The 19,755-nt window shown below is 39.5% G+C and overlaps 1 protein-coding gene across 5 annotated transcripts in view; it reads right to left on the reverse strand.

Annotated features, from left to right (window-relative positions):
- The window catches only part of SGIP1 (SH3GL interacting endocytic adaptor 1), a 237,433-nt gene that overhangs the window by 216,750 nt on the left and 928 nt on the right, over positions 1 to 19,755 (reverse strand). The window lies entirely within an intron of this gene.

The raw sequence follows: 19,755 nt of genomic DNA on the forward strand, positions 1-19,755 counted from the left end.
AGTCAGTCTTAATATTCATTGGAAGGAGTGATGTTGAAGCTCCAATACTTTGGCCAGCTGATGCGAAGAACTGACTCATTGGAAAAGACCCTGATGCTAGGAAAGACTGAAGGCAGGAGGAGAAGGGGACAACAGATGAAATGGTTGGATGGCATCACTGACTCAATGGACATGAGTTTGAGCAAGCTCCGGGAGTTGGTGATGGACAGAGAAGCCTAGTACGCTGCAGTTCATGGAGTTACAAAGAGTCAGACATGACTGACCAACTGAACTGAACTGATTTGAAACTAACACAATATTATAAACCAACTACGCTGCTGCTGCTGCTACGTCGCTTCAGTCGTGTCTGACTCTGTGCGACCCCATAGACGGCAGCCCACCAGGCTCCCCCGTCCCTGGGATTCTCCAGGCAAGAACACTGGAGTGGGTTGCCATTTCCTTCTCCAATGCGTGAAAGTGAAAGTGAAGTCGCTCAGTCGTGTCCGACTCTTCGTGGCCCCATGGACTGCAGCCCACCAGGCTCCTCCATCCATGGGATTTTCCAGGCAAGAGTACTGGAGTGGGGTGCCACTGCCTTCTCCGATACATCAATTAAAAAGAAAAGAATAACCCTCATAGAGTTATAGCGAGAAACAGGTGATCTACCATTTATTCAGCCAGTCACTCAGAGCCCTGCACACTGATGAATTATACATAGCAATAATAATGAATATCATCACTACCAGTCTCCAGTGATTGTGGCCAATTTTACCCCCAGAGAACCTATACCTTCAGACCATTGCATGCTTCAGGAGCATTTGCCTTATATAGTGAGTTCAACTACACTGTTGTTTTTCCTGCTGACTAAAGAACTTGTAAAGAGGACAAGAAACACAGCACATAGGTTAAAAAGCAATACCTAGGGCTGTATTTGTATTTACTGCAGAATAAATAGCATAAATGCCCTATTTTGGGTTTATAAATAAGCTTGGAGAAGATCTGCAAATTTTTACACATTTCTAAAATATGCATTTTATTATAGTTATTGAGGACTGAGAAATCTGTTAGGAATATTAAAATCAAAAGCAGTGTTAAGTATTAACAACAGTAAAGTTATTAATGTGGAATTGGGAACTACAACCTTTTCAAACCACACAGTCAGAATGACTTTATATCTTATATCAAACAAAAGTGAACTGGTGATTGAATTGCCTCTAAAAATGCTATAAAATAAAAATTCTATGATGTGCCCAACGGATTGTTAAGCAGAGGGGGAAATAGATTTCTGATTCTAGCATAGGAAAAGTGCTTTAAGTACTGAAAAGGTATTGCAAATTTCTCTGAAATGTCCAGTGCAGTTTATTAGTTTGCTTTATCATACAATGCCATAGAAAACTATAATGTAAAATGTGAGAAACTGGAAACCAATTTGATTAAAAAGAATCAGAACAAATACCTCCTGGACATAGTTTTTTTTTTTTTCTTACCTCTACAATCATCTACTTATTTTTATTACCCAGAAAATTTTATGTGAGGTATTATGGATGTTTTATAGCATATAGAGAAATTGGACAGTAATCTCAAATTTACCATCTACCTGGTGAGAAGAAATAGGTAAGCATGCTGTAATTGTAACAGTTACCCATCAGTTGTGGTGATGATATCACTGTTTTTCTTGATGTGGCAATATGTTGGATATAATTTCTCAAAGGTTAAAAATTTGAAAGACAGTATTACTAAGTTTGAGAGTCAGATTGGTGTTCAAGTCCTAAATATTTAGGCAAGTCATAAACTCTCTTAATGGGCTTCCCTGGTGGCTCAGGGGTAAAGAATCCACCTGCCAATGCAGAAGACGTAGGCTTGATTCCTGGGTTGGGAAGATCCTCTGGAGAAGGAAATAGCAACTCACTCTAGTATTCTTGCCTGGGAAATTCGATGGACATAGGAGCCTGGTGGGCTATAGTCCATGGGGTGGTAAAACAGTCAGCCATGACTTAGCAATAACAACAAACTCTCTTACTCTCGGTTTTCTTTTCTTATAATGGGAATAATTATCATAGTATCAAACTCAGAGAATGATTGTGAAGATTAAATGAGAAAAATGCTTATAAAGAATTTAAGAAAAGTTTGTGGAATATAGCAGGGGCTCAAGAAATGGTAGCTAGCTTTAAATACATTGGTAAATCTGAACTCTACCCGAACATTGCCTCCTCCTGGGGAGGGCAGTAGTTACAGCAGTACTTACTTGTTAAGAGCAATTGTGAAATATTTCAGGGATAATGTCATTCTCAATCTTTCTTAGTATACAACATCTGGAGATCTAGGATTGTTCTAGGGCAGCTATCTTTCTATAAGCTCTAATTAGGGAATAGGAAGAAAGGAAGGGAGAAAGAAAGTCAGTTATGGACAACTTCAGAAGAAGAGGTGATTCAGAGCTGATGGCTATAAAAAACTGTTCATCTCACTCATCAGCTGGGAAAATCAACAACTTACCATGCATAGATGTATGTATAACACAGGCACTGACAATTTAAAAAGTTAAACCAGTTTCACAGCCTTTAAAAATGAAGAAATGAAAAACTCTGAGGATTTGATTTATGGTGTTAGCTCTAAGACAGTGATGAATAAGAAAGACTTACTGGATATCAACGGGAAGAAATATTCCCTCAGGCTTTTAATTCGGCCAGAACAGGTGCTTACGGTGTCAAGTGAATGTAGCCACGGGCTCTTCAAAAGGGCTTAAACAGAGAGGCGGGCATTCTCCTTTTCTTTTGGAAAATCTAAAATGTTCATCTTCCCTTCTGGAACTGCCTAGCAACAAGGCACTTGTCATGTTGGGATTTGGTTGGCATTCATTCAGGAGATAAAGCAATAAGATCAGGAGATCAGGAGCCTTCTAAGGAATCTGGGAGTGTCAAGGCATGGCTGGAACTCAAAGTGGCTAGTCTGAGAAACTATTCAGAAAGGTCATTAGGTAAAAAGTAGGTAAACTGGCAGGGATCAGGGAGCACAGACACAGAGCAGTTTCAGGCAAATCCCTGAGAACACAATCGATAGACATTTTCGGAGCACCCTGTAGCAACTTCTGGGAAAGCTCACTGAATGAAGGATATATACATGTGGTCATGGAATGCATGTGGTATTAACAATGACAATAACAATGATAATATAACAATAGCAACTATGACCGATTGAATGCAAAGGTCATAGGAAATATTTTTCATGCAGTGTCATTTAATGCTTGCAACGACTTTGACTCACCCCCAGCTTTGACTCACCCCACCTTACCAGGTTAGGACCCATATCTGAAAAGTTCTGTGACGTGGAAAACAAACTTACTTATGGTTACCAAATTGGAAAGGGGATCAGGGAAGGATAGATAAAGAGTTTGAGATTAGCAGATACAAACCACTACATATAAAGTAGGTAAATAGCAAGGTCTTACTATATTGCACAAATTATTTAATGTGGATTTCTTTTCTAGAGCTTTCTGGTATCTTCTGTCTTAATGGCAACCCACTTCAAGTTAGCGCATTGAAGGATAGAGCTCGTTGCTTTACTTGACAAACTTTGACTAAGATATTTAATATACTGAAATAAACCATAATGTAAAAAGTATATATATATAAGCATTTATATATATATATATATGAATCACTTTTGCTATATAACAGAAACTAACGTAACATTGTAAATCAACTATATTTCAATAAAAATATATGAATAAATGGCTCTGTCAGAACCCCATTCAGTGCTTCCTTCATAGCATTTTGCTCACCTGGAATCATTTCATCATCTGTATTAATTTTATGTCTTTGTTACTATACTGTAAACTCCAGAAGGTCTGATGTTTGCTCACCATAGACACTTAGTACCGAGCACAATATTTTGAACCTGAATAAATACTTGTTGACAATCTTATGAATTTTTGGTAGAGTAAAACCTGAAAAAATAAAGACATCCAAAACCCCCTGAAGCTCAAGCTTGCCCGAAGGCACACATAAGTTGCAGAAGCAGGATCTGAATCCAGGTCTGATGTGACTGCCAAGCCTGTGCAATTGTCTGCTATGAATACTGAGAAAAGCATACCAGAGTCCTAAGAATCAAGAAGACTAGAACAGGAACACGTGCCACCATCAGAAATGAGAAAAATCCAGAGAACACTGACAGTTTTGGCACCTGCAGGTAGGCAGAGAGAGCTATGTAGCTGGAGGCGTGCACGGGTGTCTAGTTAACGAATGTCAGGTAATAAAATTCAGAGAGGGCAGAAGAGGTTTTTATGGAAACATTTGTAGGAAAGAATGGAACACTGAGAGGTCAAACTCTGTCAACAGCGAGGTCTCTTAATACTTCTCTCTTTCTGATCTGGCTTGGAGAGAAAGCCTCAATGATGAAAGTCAGCTTAATAAACTAACTCAGTATCAAAATGACTATCAAAGAATTGAAGTGCTTCAAAGCCATTTAAAAACAAGTACATAAACCACCCACACACACATGTTGGTATATTTGGATCTTTAATATCTTCAATTTTTCACCTGTCAACATGCTTCTGAAAAAAAGAATTGAATGCCAGAGCCGTTTGTGTTAGAAAAAGAGTTGCATGAATATAGTCAAATTAATTCTCATTTTGAGCCCTCAGATCTCAGCACAGATAGCACCAAGCTCTTGGGGGAAGGGCACCAAAATTCCTTCCAATCTCTCTTAGCTTTCCCAAAATGAACATAAAATTTGAGTTATATCAGAGTATTTATTACTCATACACAGATGCAAGACAATCTCCTCTCAAAAATAAAAAAAAAAAAAAAGGAAAGAAAGAAGAAAAAAAAACCCAAACCAAAAAACAGCCCTTCTCCCCTCCCAAACCAGAGTGCCATCTGTAGCCACTCAAATTCATCCAACATCCACTGTAATTGTTTAAAGACATAAACGGAAGCATGACCTTCTCCTAAAACTCCTCCAGTGGATTTCCACTGCCTCAGAATAAATTTTAGATCCACCTCTGTTGCTCATTAATACATCCCTGACCCGAATCTTGTCTTCCTTCTTTCTCGCCTCCTTCCTGCTCCTTCCCTGATCTCCAGCCAACCTGGCTTTCCTTTTGTTCCTTAAGCGTACCAAGTCCTAGGTCTCTGACCCTTGCAAGCCTCACTCCTGAAGGATCTTCACGTGTCACAGTGTGAAGTAGTCTCAGATCAAATGCCTTCTGGGACCCCCTAAAGAAGCATTTACCACCATTCCCCATTCTCTTTCATAGGATTCTTTTTTTAAAATTGATTTTGCCACCATCTGAAATTGTCTTGTTTATTCATTTGCTTTGTTAGTCTTCTCATAGTAGGATGCAAGCTCCACGAGAGCAAGGACTCTCTGCATCTTGCTCACCTGTACCCCATACCTGGAACTATACCTGGATGCGAGCTCACAGCATCCCAATGCCACCACTCTGTATCTTAGTCAAAGTCTGTCAAGAAAGCAACGGGCTCTATTCTTCAATGCGCTAACTTGAAGTGAGTTGCCATGAAGACAGAAGATACCAGAAAACTCTAGAAAAGAAATCCACATTAAATAATTTGATCTGGCACTTAGATTGAGCACAGTAGACTTTGCTGAAATTATATATTAGGCTTTGTAACTAAGGCAACATAGATTTTAGTTGGACACACTTTTAAATATATTTTAAATTGTCCCAACTACAAATTCACCATTAGAAATAATATTTTTACCGTTTAATGGAATGATATACTATAGCATTCCCTGTTCAAATAAATAACTCACCAAATTAAGAAAGATATTTCTCTTCTGGTATCCAGAAATGAAGAAAATCATTAGTATGCTTGAAAGGTGGAAGATACAGGGGGAGGGTTTAACTCGAGCAGGGACACATTCTGAAACCCTAGTACTAGATCACAGACTCTTAAAACTAGTTAGCACCTTCAAAATTACCTAATCTAACCTTTCACTTGAAAACAGAGCTTCCTAGATATCAAATGTAATAACAGTTCTAATACTACATTATATGAAAATTTTTAGCTTTCAAAATACTTTCATATGTATTTTATGCTTGATATTTATAATCTAGTGAGAAAGGCAGGAAAGTTCATATCATTTACCATCCTACATTTGGGACAATAAAGAGATAGTGACTTGCTCAAGTACATAGCCAGAACCTTGAAACAAGCTGTAAAAAATCAATGCACACCCACCTGGCAAATTCTTGGCCTCATCCCCACAGCTAAGAATGGTACCAAAAGATGTTAGAATTTTTTGAATTAAAATCAATTTTTCTTTCTACTCTTTGCTTTCTTTTCCCAATGTTATATGGCTATCCAAGGTCCCTTGGACAGCAAGGAGATCAATCCAGTCAATTCTAAAGGAAATCAACCCTGAATATTCACTGGAAGAACTGATGCTAAAGCTGAAGCTCCAATACTTTGGCCACCTGATGGGAAGAGCTGCCCCACTGCAAAAAATCCTGATGCTGGGAAAGATTGAGGGCAAGAGGAGAAGGAGTGATAGAGGATGAGATGGTTGGATGGCATCATCAACTCAATGGACATGAGTTTGAACAAGCTGCAGATGATGAAGGAGAGGGAAGCCTGGCGTGCTGCAGTCCATAGGTTCCCAAAAAGTCATCCACGACTCAGTGACTAAACAAAAACAAAGTCACCTCTACTGGTTGGGGTACTGCCAGGACTAGAACCCAATACAAAACATGTACTGCCTCACCAAGCTAACTTATTAAATGAAAACCAAGAATCCATACCATTTCATGAGACTTGATATGAGCCATTCTGGCTCAAAACACTCATCAATGTCCAGTTAACAGTCTAAATGTCTAACACCAAAGAAATAGTAAAATAATGTATGATGTTATGGAATATTATACAACCAGCAAAATAATGTCTCTGGAGATAATATCATAAGGATCATAATGACAGCTAACATTTGTTGATCAGACATTTACTCTGTACCAAATACTATTCTTTAACTACATAATATATCACATGTATTATAAAAATAATAATAACTATAGAGCTCAGACAGTAAAGCATCTGCCTACAATGTGAGAGACCCAGGTTCGATCCCTGGGTCAGGAAGATCCCCTGGAGAAGAAAATGGCAACCCACTCCAGTACTCTTGCCTAGAAAATCCCATGGACTGAGGAGCCTGGTAGTATAGGCCATGGGGTCGCAAAGAGTCGGACACGACTGAGTGACTTCACTTCATAGATAACACATCAAGTTCATTTAATCCTTATAATAACCTTTTCACTAGGCATTATCTCATATAGAAGAAGAAACTGAGGAACAGAGGGGTTAAAATATTTTCCTAAGCTAGCATAGTGGGCAAGGGCAGAGCGATCAGGATTTGAATCTGGGAACTTCGACTCTAGTTCCCATGCTCTTAACAAACATCCACGCCTAGGATAGTGATTACAATCTAATGGAAACCAAAAAAGTTATGTGTATAAACATAACACATTGGTTTCTTTGATATAAATCTGTATTTTTATCATAAAACTACTAAGAGCTAGCATTTATTGAGTGCTTACTTAATACCCCAGGTAAGTTCCAAGTGCGATCTGTATATAAATCTTATTTAATTCTCCACCATCTTGCAGTAGGTATTATGTCCTTCACTTTACTGGTGAGATTGCTGAGGCTTAAAGAGCTTCAGACTATCTCTTCCCAAAATCCATATTCTACACTCACCAAATGGAAGCAGCAGTTATTGTTATTTTCTAATAATGAGATTACTGTTGATTTCAATTTCTTCTTTGTATCTTTCAAAGTTTTCTACAATGAAACCTTGTCTTTGTCTTCCTTAAAATGAGAGGAACACAAATAAAAGAGGCAGAATGTGTGAGATTCTAGATTTAAGTGCATGCTCCTGGAACCAGAGTGTGGCTCTCTGCCAGAGGGAGCCTACGCAGCAGATGGATGCTTTGGGGAGAGCAGAGTGAACAGAGTTCTGGGTACTTCCTGGCATCCAGGAACCAGGCTGAAGTCTTCTATGTGCCCGACAGAGAATGCTGAGTAAGTCTTTACTATGGACCAATACTCTTCTAAATGTCTTACATGTATTAACTCATTTAATTTTCATGGTAACCGCATGCTGGGTTGCTTGAATATCCTCCATAGGGTCTGTGACCCCTTGACAGGATTCATTCCTTCATTCACTGGATATTTATTGAGCACTTACACATGCCACACATTGGTGATACAAAAATGATTAAGACATGGTCCCAGCTCTGACAGAGTCCTTGGTCCTTGGGGAAGGAACAAATACAGTAGGTACATGAACAGAAAATAGCAGCTAAGATTTATTGAGAGATTAACACTTTGCCTCAACGCAACATCATACGTAAGTTTCTACCTAAGTTTCTAGCCCACCAGTCTGTTCTGTGGAGTTTGGCCTTACTATGCTGGTCTCCATGATCAAGTGAAAAATTTCCTTAAAAACCTCTCTCCCTTTCTTTCTCAGCTTATTGGTTCTATATCTCTGGAGAACTCTGATTGCAAGACATGAACTTTCTGTTTAATCCTTAACACTTTTCTGTGATTAAATTACCATGAAAAAGATACAGTTAATATCACTCTTGGGCTTCCCAGGTGGTGCTAGTGGTAAAGAACCCACTTGTCAATGCAGGATACAAAAGAGATGCAAGTTCGATCCTTGGGTTGGGAATATCCGCTGGAGGAGGGCATGGCAACCCACTCCAGTGCTCTTGCCTGGAGAATCTCATGGACAAACTAGCCTGGCGGACTACAGTCCATGGGGTTGTAAAGAGTTGGACATGACTGAGTGACTAAGCACATCACTCTCACTTTCCAAATGAGAAAACATGTTCACTGACTTCCTAAGGTCACACACATGAGATTTAACCTAGGTCTGACTGACTCCAAAGTCAGGGCTCTTAAACCTTCTGCTACTTGGCCTTGAAGAGTTGGAATTAAGAACTAAGTCAGCACAGGGCAGGGAGCACCTCATCCTCAACCTAGGAGAATGTGGGAAGACTTCCTTCCTTGAAGGGGTTGCTTTTGTTTGACCTTGAATGATCAGAACAGACTGTCACCACACAGAGAAGGAAATGGACAGTGTATGCAAGGGAAAGAGAAGGCAAGGAGCTCCTGTCTGGCCCAGGCGATGAGACACAAGGGTGTACAGTAGCCCACGAGTGAAAATGTTGCCCAGCACACAAAGACATTTGGAGCTTGCCTTTAAAGCATGAGGAACAATCAAAGGCAGGTGAGGAAAGTGACCTCTCTGATGGCTGTGAAGAGGATGGATTGGAAGGTAGAAACAGCAAGATCTTGTCAGACGTGGTAGCAGGGGAAGAAAAAGACAGATCGGAGTCAGGAAGGATAATCAACAGCTCCTGAGGACCTCCTGACATGAGGGAGTCAGAAAGGAAGAATTGGAAATGAATCCCAACACTGACTCTGCCTTGGCTACTTTGTAGACACAGTTCTTTGAATTAGGGGCACAATGAGGCTAAGAGAAACTTAATGATTAAGGTCAATAGCACAGGAGTAGGGTTCTACCTGCTGCAGGGCTTACAGAATACTTTCTATCATCGCTACCATATACCAGTGCTGTGGGCAATTTTTCATACGTCATTTTTCAGTGACACACTAAGGGCATTTATAAAGGCTGGGTGTACTGGCTGCACAGCTAGACCACCAGTACTCTAGTTTTAGGCCCTGTATTTCAACTTAGGGAAACTGCTCATTGTAGGAAAAGCAAAGTAACATCATCTCAATTGGCAGAGGTGCCCTGGAATGTGATGTTGAGATAAGTGCTGAGGCCAGAGAGAAAGATGACCATGATTGTTAGTGATGTCTGCTACAGCCAATGAAGGGATAGTACAGGACATAGACACTGAGAATAGAGGATTATAGAATATGCTAGTAATTAACAGTACAGTGAACAGAAGAGGGAACTCTGTAAGGCTTCTCCGCAATGAGATGCAGCAATAATCTACCTGAAAAGCAAAATAGCAAGCAGTAATGACTAGCCACCAAAAGCTATCAGACCCACATTGTAACAACCAATCTGAGAGAGCCATCTGAAAAAGAAGCTGGCATTTGCATCACACCCTTTTGATGTTTTCATATTTATGATCTCATTTGATTTTCCTGACAACTGAGGGCGGGAGCCAGCATTACTGCTACCTGACAAATGGGGAGGGCGAGGCCAAAGAAGGTCCAGAACTCACTCAAGGTTGCACAACTGTTCAGGAGATTGAGTCTTTTCAGGTCCTCATCCTTCCCTTTGCACACCCCTGACTCACAGACAGCATCTGCTGTGGCAGCCCAGGACAAAGCTATAAATGGGCCCATTGTATGTGTACTCAGCAGAGAGATGGCCCTGGGGACACATTCATTTGTGTGCCTTTGGGCAGTTACCCAACCAGCCCCAGCACCTTTGAACGTGAAAGGCACCACAGGCTCCAAGTCTTTGTCTATTCACGCTTTTGGAATCACTACTAAAGTAAAATTTGACCTGTCCTCTTATACAGGGAATAAAAATCCTCAGGAAGCCTGTTTCACTTGGCTTTGGTTTCCTCAACTGCAAAATGAGGCTGGACTTGATTGGTTCATCTTCCAGGGTAGCACACATCATCACACTTTCATGATAATGGCCAAGGCTTTCACGGAATCTCGATGAACACCCAGCTGTCCTTCTCAGGGAGAAAGGGCTATTGTTTGTAGTAGGAGCCAGGCTTTTTGATAAAGTGTTTTGTAGAATGCAAGCTGTGAAAGTTTAGAGTCCAGAGGACTAGTGATATCATATGTCCCTTCCCATGATAAAATTAGAGGAATCAGTCAGTGTCATTGAAAGGAGCTCACTGGACTAAAACACTCCTGCTTAGCTGGACTTCTTCAGGATAGTGACTGGTCTGGAGGCTCACGATCTGATAATAAAATTAACTTGTTTATTTCTGAAGAAGGCTCTTTAAATATCAGTCAAATTTAGATGATCTGTTGTTGGCTTGTCAGCTAGAGACCTGGGCTAAATTTCAAACACCAGCCAGATTTTCCAATTACAGCATTATACAAATAAAGAGCACTTGACTAGGAATCAAGATTGGCTCATAAATTCTGGTTCTGCCTTTTGGTAAGGTTGTCACTTTGAACAAGTCACTTAACATCATTGAGCCTTGGATGCCTTCTGTTTGAAATGAGGATAGTAATACCTATTTATACCACATAGAGACAGTGTAGAATAAAATAAGTACTGAAGATGTGGTACTTCTATATACTAGATCTAAGCTTCTGAAGATGGAGTCTACAGCTGTCTTTTTTTTCAGTCATATTCACTGGGCCTAGCATCATAACTGAGACTAAAGAAAAAGCTTCAGATATACCTGGTAAATGAATGAACATCTTGGAAACTTTGAGGTCTGTATATCACATAATCTTACACCTGTGTCCTAAGTGAGCATAATCTCCTTCTACTGTTTGTTAAAGATATGTGACATGGATCACTCTGAGTCTTTAAAAAAAAAAAAAGCCTAAAATACTAGTTCATAATAGAAGTCTATATGAACTCAGGAGAAACAAAAGTCTCTGATACATAGTCAAAATATTTGTGAATTGGTGTGTAGCTATGATTCTGACATCATTTGTCATGGAGCTCTATCTTTTGCATGGAAATGTTCAAGCCTAGAATTGTAGTTGAACTTTGAGCTCTAACTTTGAGCTTGGTGCCATTAGCCAAGGTAAGAGCATGATATGCCTCCACTTACTGAAATGTGGGGGAAGAATGAGTCTGATAGGCACCATCGTAAGACAGTCATAGAACCAGTGTCAGAATAACAGGCTTCTGAATACCCACCTGTTTCCTGACACATGGATAACACAGGCCCATGCAGACTGACTTCTGCAAAAGGAAACTGACTTTCCTACCATTGAAGGGGATCCAGCAATTCCACTTCTGGTTGTTTGTCTAAAGAAAACAAAAACACTAGTTCTAAAAGATACATGCATCCCAGTGTTCATCACAGCCTTATTTACAATAGTCAAGATATGGAAGCAATCTAAGTGTCCCTCAACAGATGAATGAATAAAGAAGATATGATAAATAGGTGAAAAAAGTGGAAGTGTTAGTTGCTCAATCATGTTCAACTCTTTGCAACCCCATGGACTGTAGCCTGGCAGGCTCCTCTGTCCACGGAATTCTCCAGGAAAGAATACGAGAGTGGGTAGCCATTCCCTTCTCCAGGGGATCGTCCTTACCCAGGGATCAAACCCTGGTCCCCTACACTGCAGGCAGATTCCTTATCATCTGAGCCACCAGGGAAAGAATCTAGAAACTGCTTGCAATGCAGGAGATCCAGGTTTGATCACTGTGTCAGGAAGATGCCCCAGAGAAGGGAATGGCTACCCACACTAGTATTGTTGCCTGGAGAATTCCTTAAGTGGTATTATTTACTTACTCAGCCATAAAAGAGAATGAAATCTTGCCATGTGCAACAACATGGGTAGACCTGGAGGGTATTGTGTTAAGTGAAGTAAATCAGAGAAAGACAAATACTGTTTGTTTTCACTTATACGTGGAATCTAAAAGACAAAACTGATAAACAGATACAATAGAACAGAAATGAACTCACAGATACAGAGAAAAAATTAGTGGTTGCCAGAGGGGAGGGGGGTGAGGGAACAGGTGAAATAGGTGAAGGTACAAACTACCAACTATAAAATAAATAATAGGGATGTAATGTACAGCACAGAGAAAATTGTCAACAATATTATAATAACTTTATATGGTGAGTAATCTATAAAAATATTGAATCACTATATTATATATCAGACACTAATATAATATTGTAGGTCAACTATACTTCAACCAAAAAAAAAAAGAGAAAGGGACTCAAGGGTATGTGTCTATTTGTTCTTACTTCTCTGAGTCTCTCTCTTAAACATTCCCCTGACCTTTGCTCCAGACACACTGGCCTCCTTGCTGTTCTACCCACATTCTGAGCCTTTCACTAGCTCTCCCTGCTGCTACTTTGGATTATTCCTCTAGATAATTACTTGACTGCTCACTCCCTTCCCTCCCTCAAGCCTTTGCTTAAATGTCTTCTCAGAGAAGCTCTGTGCAGGCAGGAATCTGTTTTATTCACTACTCAGCCTCTAACACCTAGAACCATGTCTAACACCTAGTATGCATTCAATATACAATTTTTAATGCATAAATAGTTCTATGTTCAGAGCTACATAGGAGAGTTGCATAAGCGCATTTTTGTTTTTCAGCACAGCAAAAGCAAAGATGCAAAGCAAACTTGCAGCATATGTGCAATAGGACAGTAGAGGAAGAATACAGCAGTAAGAGCGGATAGTAATATATCTGAATCATTTTTTGTGTGTCAGGAAAAGTATGCTTTGAGGTGGGAGGAAGAGGAGTCAATTATGAGAATTCAAACCTTAGAGGGAGTGAATATGTGGAATCCAAATCATTCAGCAGATTCCAGAGACTCTTAGAGCTGGAATTTCTAGAGGGATGACGGATCAATGCTCGTACTTTGTTTGCAAGGAAACAGAACTCCAGGAAGGTAAAGTAATCCTCTCCACACACATAGCTGAGAGGTGACAACACTTAAGACTCAAACCTAAGTCTGATGCCTGGGTCCATGGTCTTTGAAACAAAAAACCCAATATGCACAAATTCAGTGAACATATTGAGTTTCTAAGATTCATAAATTCTCCAGTCAAGACTAATTTGGCATCTGAAAAACCTCACATCCATCACATGCCACTGCATGCACAAATATGTCATACAACGTTACATTTGTTTACACACATTAATTTACTTACAATACTTTCCCAAATTCCAAATGCCTGGCTCTATAGGCATTATTTTCAGATCTGGTCATAAGCCAGGAAAAAGGAAATAGAACCCAGAATGAAAAGGAGGAATTGAAGAATGAGAAAAGTGGAGAAAGGAAGGCAAAGATACAAGGAAAGCAGAAGGGAGAGAAAAAAGAAAAAAATGTACGGGGTATTGACAACAATGCCTGTGGGAATATCTTTGAATAGCTCTGCTATAACTTGTCTCTTTCCATTATGAAATCATTTCCTTGGCGCTAATCCCCAAAATAATTCAAGCTCAAGTACATATTTTCAAATGGACTATTTCTTTTCTTTGGCTTCTCAAAAGGTATTATCTATATCTTACAATTAGCACTCCACAATACGTATATTTCCCTAGTTATCTCATGTTTATAGATCTTGTTTCTCCAGGAAAAATATAGATTTGAGAATTTATTTTTGTTATATTCACCATAAGTGAAAGTGAAAGGAAGTGAAGTCGCTCAGTCGTGTCTGACTCTTTGCGACCCCATGGACTGTAGCCTACCAGGCTCCTCCCTCCATGGGATTCTCCAGGCAAGAGTACTGGAGTGGGTTCCTTCTCCAGGGGATCTTCCCGACCCAGGTATCGAACCCGGGTCTACCACATTCCAGGCAGACGTTTTAACCTCTGAGCCACCAGGGAAGCCCATATTCACCATAATACCCCAAATAATACTTTAAAATGTACACTGTTAAGTGATCAGTCACTTACATCTGGTTTTATTCACTTAGTCAATAAACATCTAAGCATCCACTCTGCATATCGAGATAAGAATAGAGAGGGAAATGATGGATCTAATTCTTGCCCTCATGGAGCTTACCTCTGAGTCAGAGATTCAGTTGATACACTGTTAAACAACCACAGATCATAAAAATAGCTTTTAGGAAAGACAGAAGACCAAGATGGACTCAGTGCGCAGGGTGTGTGTCTGGGAGCTTGGGATGACAAGGATGGGAGGGAAGGCCTCCAGACAAGGTGGCAGTATTGCTGGGACCACAAGAGAATCAGTTACACCGTGAGCTGGAAAAACAGTGTTCTTGGCAGGGCAAAAGCCCTGAGGCAGGGAAGTATTTGCTCTAGACAATCTGAGACAGGTAACAAAGCCGTTGGTGTATGTGACATACTAGATGAGCTTGATCAAGCCCAGGAGGCCAGAGCTCTTGGCTCCTGTAACTCCTTTACAATCATCTTTCTCCCTTTCTTAATTCCATTCATGAGTTTCCATAATGCAAGCGGGGCTTCCCTGGTGGCTCAGTGGTAAAGATTCTGCCTGCCAGTGCAGGATACATGGCTTTGACCTCTGGGCCGGGAAGATCCATCCCCTGGAGAAGGAAATGGCAGCCCACTCCAGTATTCTTGACTAAAAAATCCCTTGAACAGAGGAGCCTGACAGGCTACAGTCCATGGGATTGCAAAGAGTCGGACACAACTGAGCGACTGCAAGGAGATCCAACCAGTCCATTCTGAAGGAGATCAGCCCTGGGGTTTCTTTGGAAGGAATGATGCTAAAGCTGAAACTCCAGTACTTTGGCCACCTCATGAGAAGAGTTGACTCATTGGAAAAGACTGATGCTGGGAGGGATTGGGGGCAGGAGGAGAAGGGGACGACAGAGGATGAGATGGCTGGATGGAATCACTGACTCGATGGACATGAGTCTGAGTGAACTCCAGGAGTTGGTGATGGACAGGGAGGCCTGGCGTGCTGCAATTCAAGGGGTCGCAAAGAGTTGGACACAACTGAGCGACTGAACTGAACTGAACTGAGTGACTAAGGACAGCACAACACAGCACAAACCACAATTATGAAAGTAAAATTAAACATAATTTTAAAATCCAGCATTTAGAGTCTCTAAAAGTTCTAAAAATACCCAAAAAAATTGTTTTGAAATTTCTCTCCATCTCTTCATTGTCCTCTAGTAAACCTTCTTGCCCTCAAATAGCAATATGAGAAACCGAAAACACATTTAATGGCATTGTTTTCTTTTGGCTAACTACTGTATAAAATGTCGTGTTCTTTATACATTTCATGGCAAATATTTAGTTTCAGGTAAATAATCTTTGATGGACTTAGTTAGAGAATCCAACCACTATTTATATCGCTACAGAAAAATTTGTTCCAAGTGACTGCTTCACAGACAAACTCAGGAACATAAAAACTGTGAGTTGCTGACTTCCTGCAACTTGTTTATTTGAAACATGGATAGCATATGTGCCAAATTATTCACAGTCTTCTAGCATGGTTTATCTAAGTTAATCTTTTTTAAAGACTACATGTTCTTTTAGAGATTTAAAGTTGACCTTGGGAATTAGATGGGAATTTATACATAAAAGGAGGCTTTTTCCAACCCTGAGCCCTTTAAGAAGGAGAGAAATTGCATAAGGAATGGAATATATATTAAAATCTCATATGCCTCCTTATGATTTTCCAAAATAACATCACTATTTCTGGGAAGGGAATTGATAGAAAAGTAAGAAGCAGTCCCTTTAAAACTTCTTGCTACTGCTGCTGCTGCTAAGTCGCTTTAGTCGTGTCCAACTCTGTGCGACCCCATAGACAGCAGCCCACCAGGTTCCGCCATCCCTGGGATTCTCCAGGCAAGAACACTGGAGTGGGTTGCCATTTCCTTCTTAGCTAACTACAAAATGAACAGTTACAGCTTCAAAATGCTTTGTTCCTTTTTGATAATAGCAAAGAATCTTCCAAACAAATAAACTTCATTCCTAGATAGGGGAAAGAAAAGCTCTTACCATTACAAGGTTCATTGTAACAACAGAAGATCAGTTAACCTAGAACTGCTTAAATTTTTCTAAACATTGATTTTGGAGATAATAGGTATTAAGAAGGAATTGAGAAGTGTGATTCTGTGAAAACTCATATTTAAAAGAAAGACAGATGCAACCAGTAAAACTTAAGTCCTAGTCTTCAATCAGGTTAACATGTCCACTTTGATACAAAGCAAAAAGAAAAAGTTCATATTTAAAATGTTATGGGATCAAAACTAGGAGATTTGTGATGAACATGGGTCCAAAATCTGTTCTCCTATTTTTTTACCTCAATGTATTAGTTTTTATTCTTGCAATTTAGAAAAAGTACTGCAGAAGCACTCAGTACAGAATACACTTACTGATGGACTATTATGACTAATAAAGACAATAAAATTTATTAAATTAATCTGCACATTGCAATTAAACCCAGTGAATCCTTAAAATATGCTTGTTAACTTTAAAAATTATTTTAGGATGAAACCATTGGCACCCCCAAACTTTTCTTTTCAGTAAAACACCTAAGAGCCTGAATAGAGAACTGAAAACATCAGCGCGTTTAGTCCAGTTCTGCCAGACAAGGGAAAACTTCCCATACCGCCTTACAAATTAACAAATGTCCCTGGAAACCCTGACTCAGTTTCCCTTACCTTAAAAAAAAAGTAGCTAAAAGGTCATTTTCAAACTTTAATAATAACATATGTAACACAACAAAGTCCTTGAATAGTTGCTCTAATCACACAGACTGCACTGTAAGCTTGGCCAGTACACACACCCTTTATGAGTATTAATAATTCCCTTTGCTCATCCTCTTTCCCTTCATAGTCATACTACTTAAGGCTCCACATCACATGATATTCTTTAGGAAAGACCCAATACTAATCATTGCCAAAAAAATTTTTTTCAATGTAGAAATCAACAAATCAAGTCCCTTAAAATACACTTTTGAAAGAAAAATATTTGAAAAGAGTCATGGAGGCACAAAGTATAATACCAGTAACATGCTTGAGGTCCCTGTAGAATTATTTCACTGCCTTCTGTGATACTGGACCCAGTGGAGAGGTAGTAACAATGCTTCTCTATGGTCAGAATTTCTAATAGACACTGAATGAATGGAGCATATATCCTAGTCCATCAAAATGAGAACACAAAAGTAAACCATGAGCCATTCTGATGAATATCTGTTCACTCTTGCTTTACACAGAGTAGAGAAGCAGCTTTGAAAAGTTGCCATGGTCATGTTTTTCCTGAGCAATAGACATTAATAAATACCAAAACACATACACACAAATGCAAATGTGAGTTCTCTCCCTTTCTAGAATAATGTATATGGGCAGATGACATATGTGTGTATAACTGTGCATGAGTGTGTGTGTGTGTGTGATTGTCTGTGTCACATGTACTAATTGAGAAGAGACAGCATTTAACTATCTGGATGTTCGGTGACACATTCTCTGAGCCCACTGATGTTTGGTAGATGGCTGCCATGACTGGATTTTCAGTTCCTTTTAGGGGGTTTCTTATCTTTCCAAGGCTATCTTGATAGATAGAAGCCTAGGGAAGAGTTAAGTTGGAATGATAACTGCTATGACACACTTTCAGAGTAAGAGCATTAAAGAGGTGAAATTGTGAGATGCAGTATCAGAAACTTGCATATATTGGCAGAAAGGCTGGCATCTAAGTTGGAAGGCCATTGATAGGCAAACTGGACTTCTGGTTAAGGTTCCCACCAGCCTTTCTAAAGTCATTGAACCAAGAAGATAATAAGTCTTGAATAGCACTGAAGCAGGAACTATAGGTAGATTAAAAAATATTAGTCTCATTTACATTTTTAAGCCACTGGAAACACCTGTCCAATTTCTTTTGCAAGGATCTGATGGATGGGAACCACACCCCTAGTGTCATCTTTAACTCCTAACAGTGCTAAGATAACATCCTTCATTAGATAAATTTGGCAAATGCAGAGCAATAGTGTTAATTCAGCTCCAACACAAGTCTTTGTTACAGTTCTCCTTTCAGTGTAGTCAGCCCAGATAAGCTTATCACAGGGCTTTGAACTGACATTCTGGGATAGCACAATAGACAATATTACCAGAAGAATCCTTAACAAGCATCAAAAAATATCACTTCCTTCAGAGATAATTTCAGTCCATAGTTTATAAGGCAAGAAGTAAATCTTCCAAGTCCCTGTGTAAGATTAAAATCTAATCAGAATGTGTGTGGATTTATTAAGAAATGCTGCATGAAATTTAGCTGGAGAAATCTAGTACCTCTGTAGACACATTTTTTTTCTGAAGAGGGCAATGCACATGAGCTTCTAACTGAAAACTCCCTCAGTAATGCTCTTTCTGTTTGTCTTGCCTTGTTATGCAAAGGTTAAATTCAGTTTGAATTAATGAAAATGATTTAATCTTGATCATTAGTAAACTTAGTTTATTTAGGCCGGTGTTTAAAGAACTAGCTTAAGAACTCTTCGCAAACAAGACCAGGCTCCATAACAAAATGATATCCAATCTCTCTTTTAAGGCTATTTTCTAAAATCTGTGGGCCATGACTGTAGAATTCTTCACTCCCCCAAATCACATTAACAATGTTTGACATGATGACGGACAGAGCAAAAAGAATTCATTTCTGCCAAATAAGTATAGGCAACACTGCTGTTTTTCTTTTTTTTCCACAACCATTCTCTTCTTATTCCATTTTGGTAAATTTCTAAGGAATGTTTCAAATCTGTAAGACAGACCTTGACTTAAGAGGTGGCCTCTCTGCCATTTTCATGGCAGATTTGAGACCCATTATGCACTCGATTCTGCATTGTGAAATCCAGGCTGGGGACAAATTTCTGCCTGTCATCTTAGGAAAGGCCAGGAGTTTTGCACCATCCTGTAGTGTGAAAGCAGAAAATCAAAGCCAGGGTAGGGCTGCCTGCTTCTTTCCTAATCAGCTTGCTGCTTTTCTGAGGCAATCTTGGTTGTCACCATGTCAAGCTTAGAAGGGTAGTTTAGTAGAATAAAATGTAGTTTAAACAACATGTCTCCCAGGAAAGTTCCTCTTTACACTTAATATTGAATGCAAAAAGCTAATCAGTTAATTTGATGCTTGGCTAAGAACCATGACACAGGGAACGCATTTAAGAAGCACAAAATTCTTCTTAAAAAA

Source organism: Bos mutus, chromosome 3 (genome assembly GCF_027580195.1).
Source record: "Bos mutus isolate GX-2022 chromosome 3, NWIPB_WYAK_1.1, whole genome shotgun sequence".
NCBI classification, from domain to species: domain Eukaryota; kingdom Metazoa; phylum Chordata; class Mammalia; order Artiodactyla; family Bovidae; genus Bos; species Bos mutus.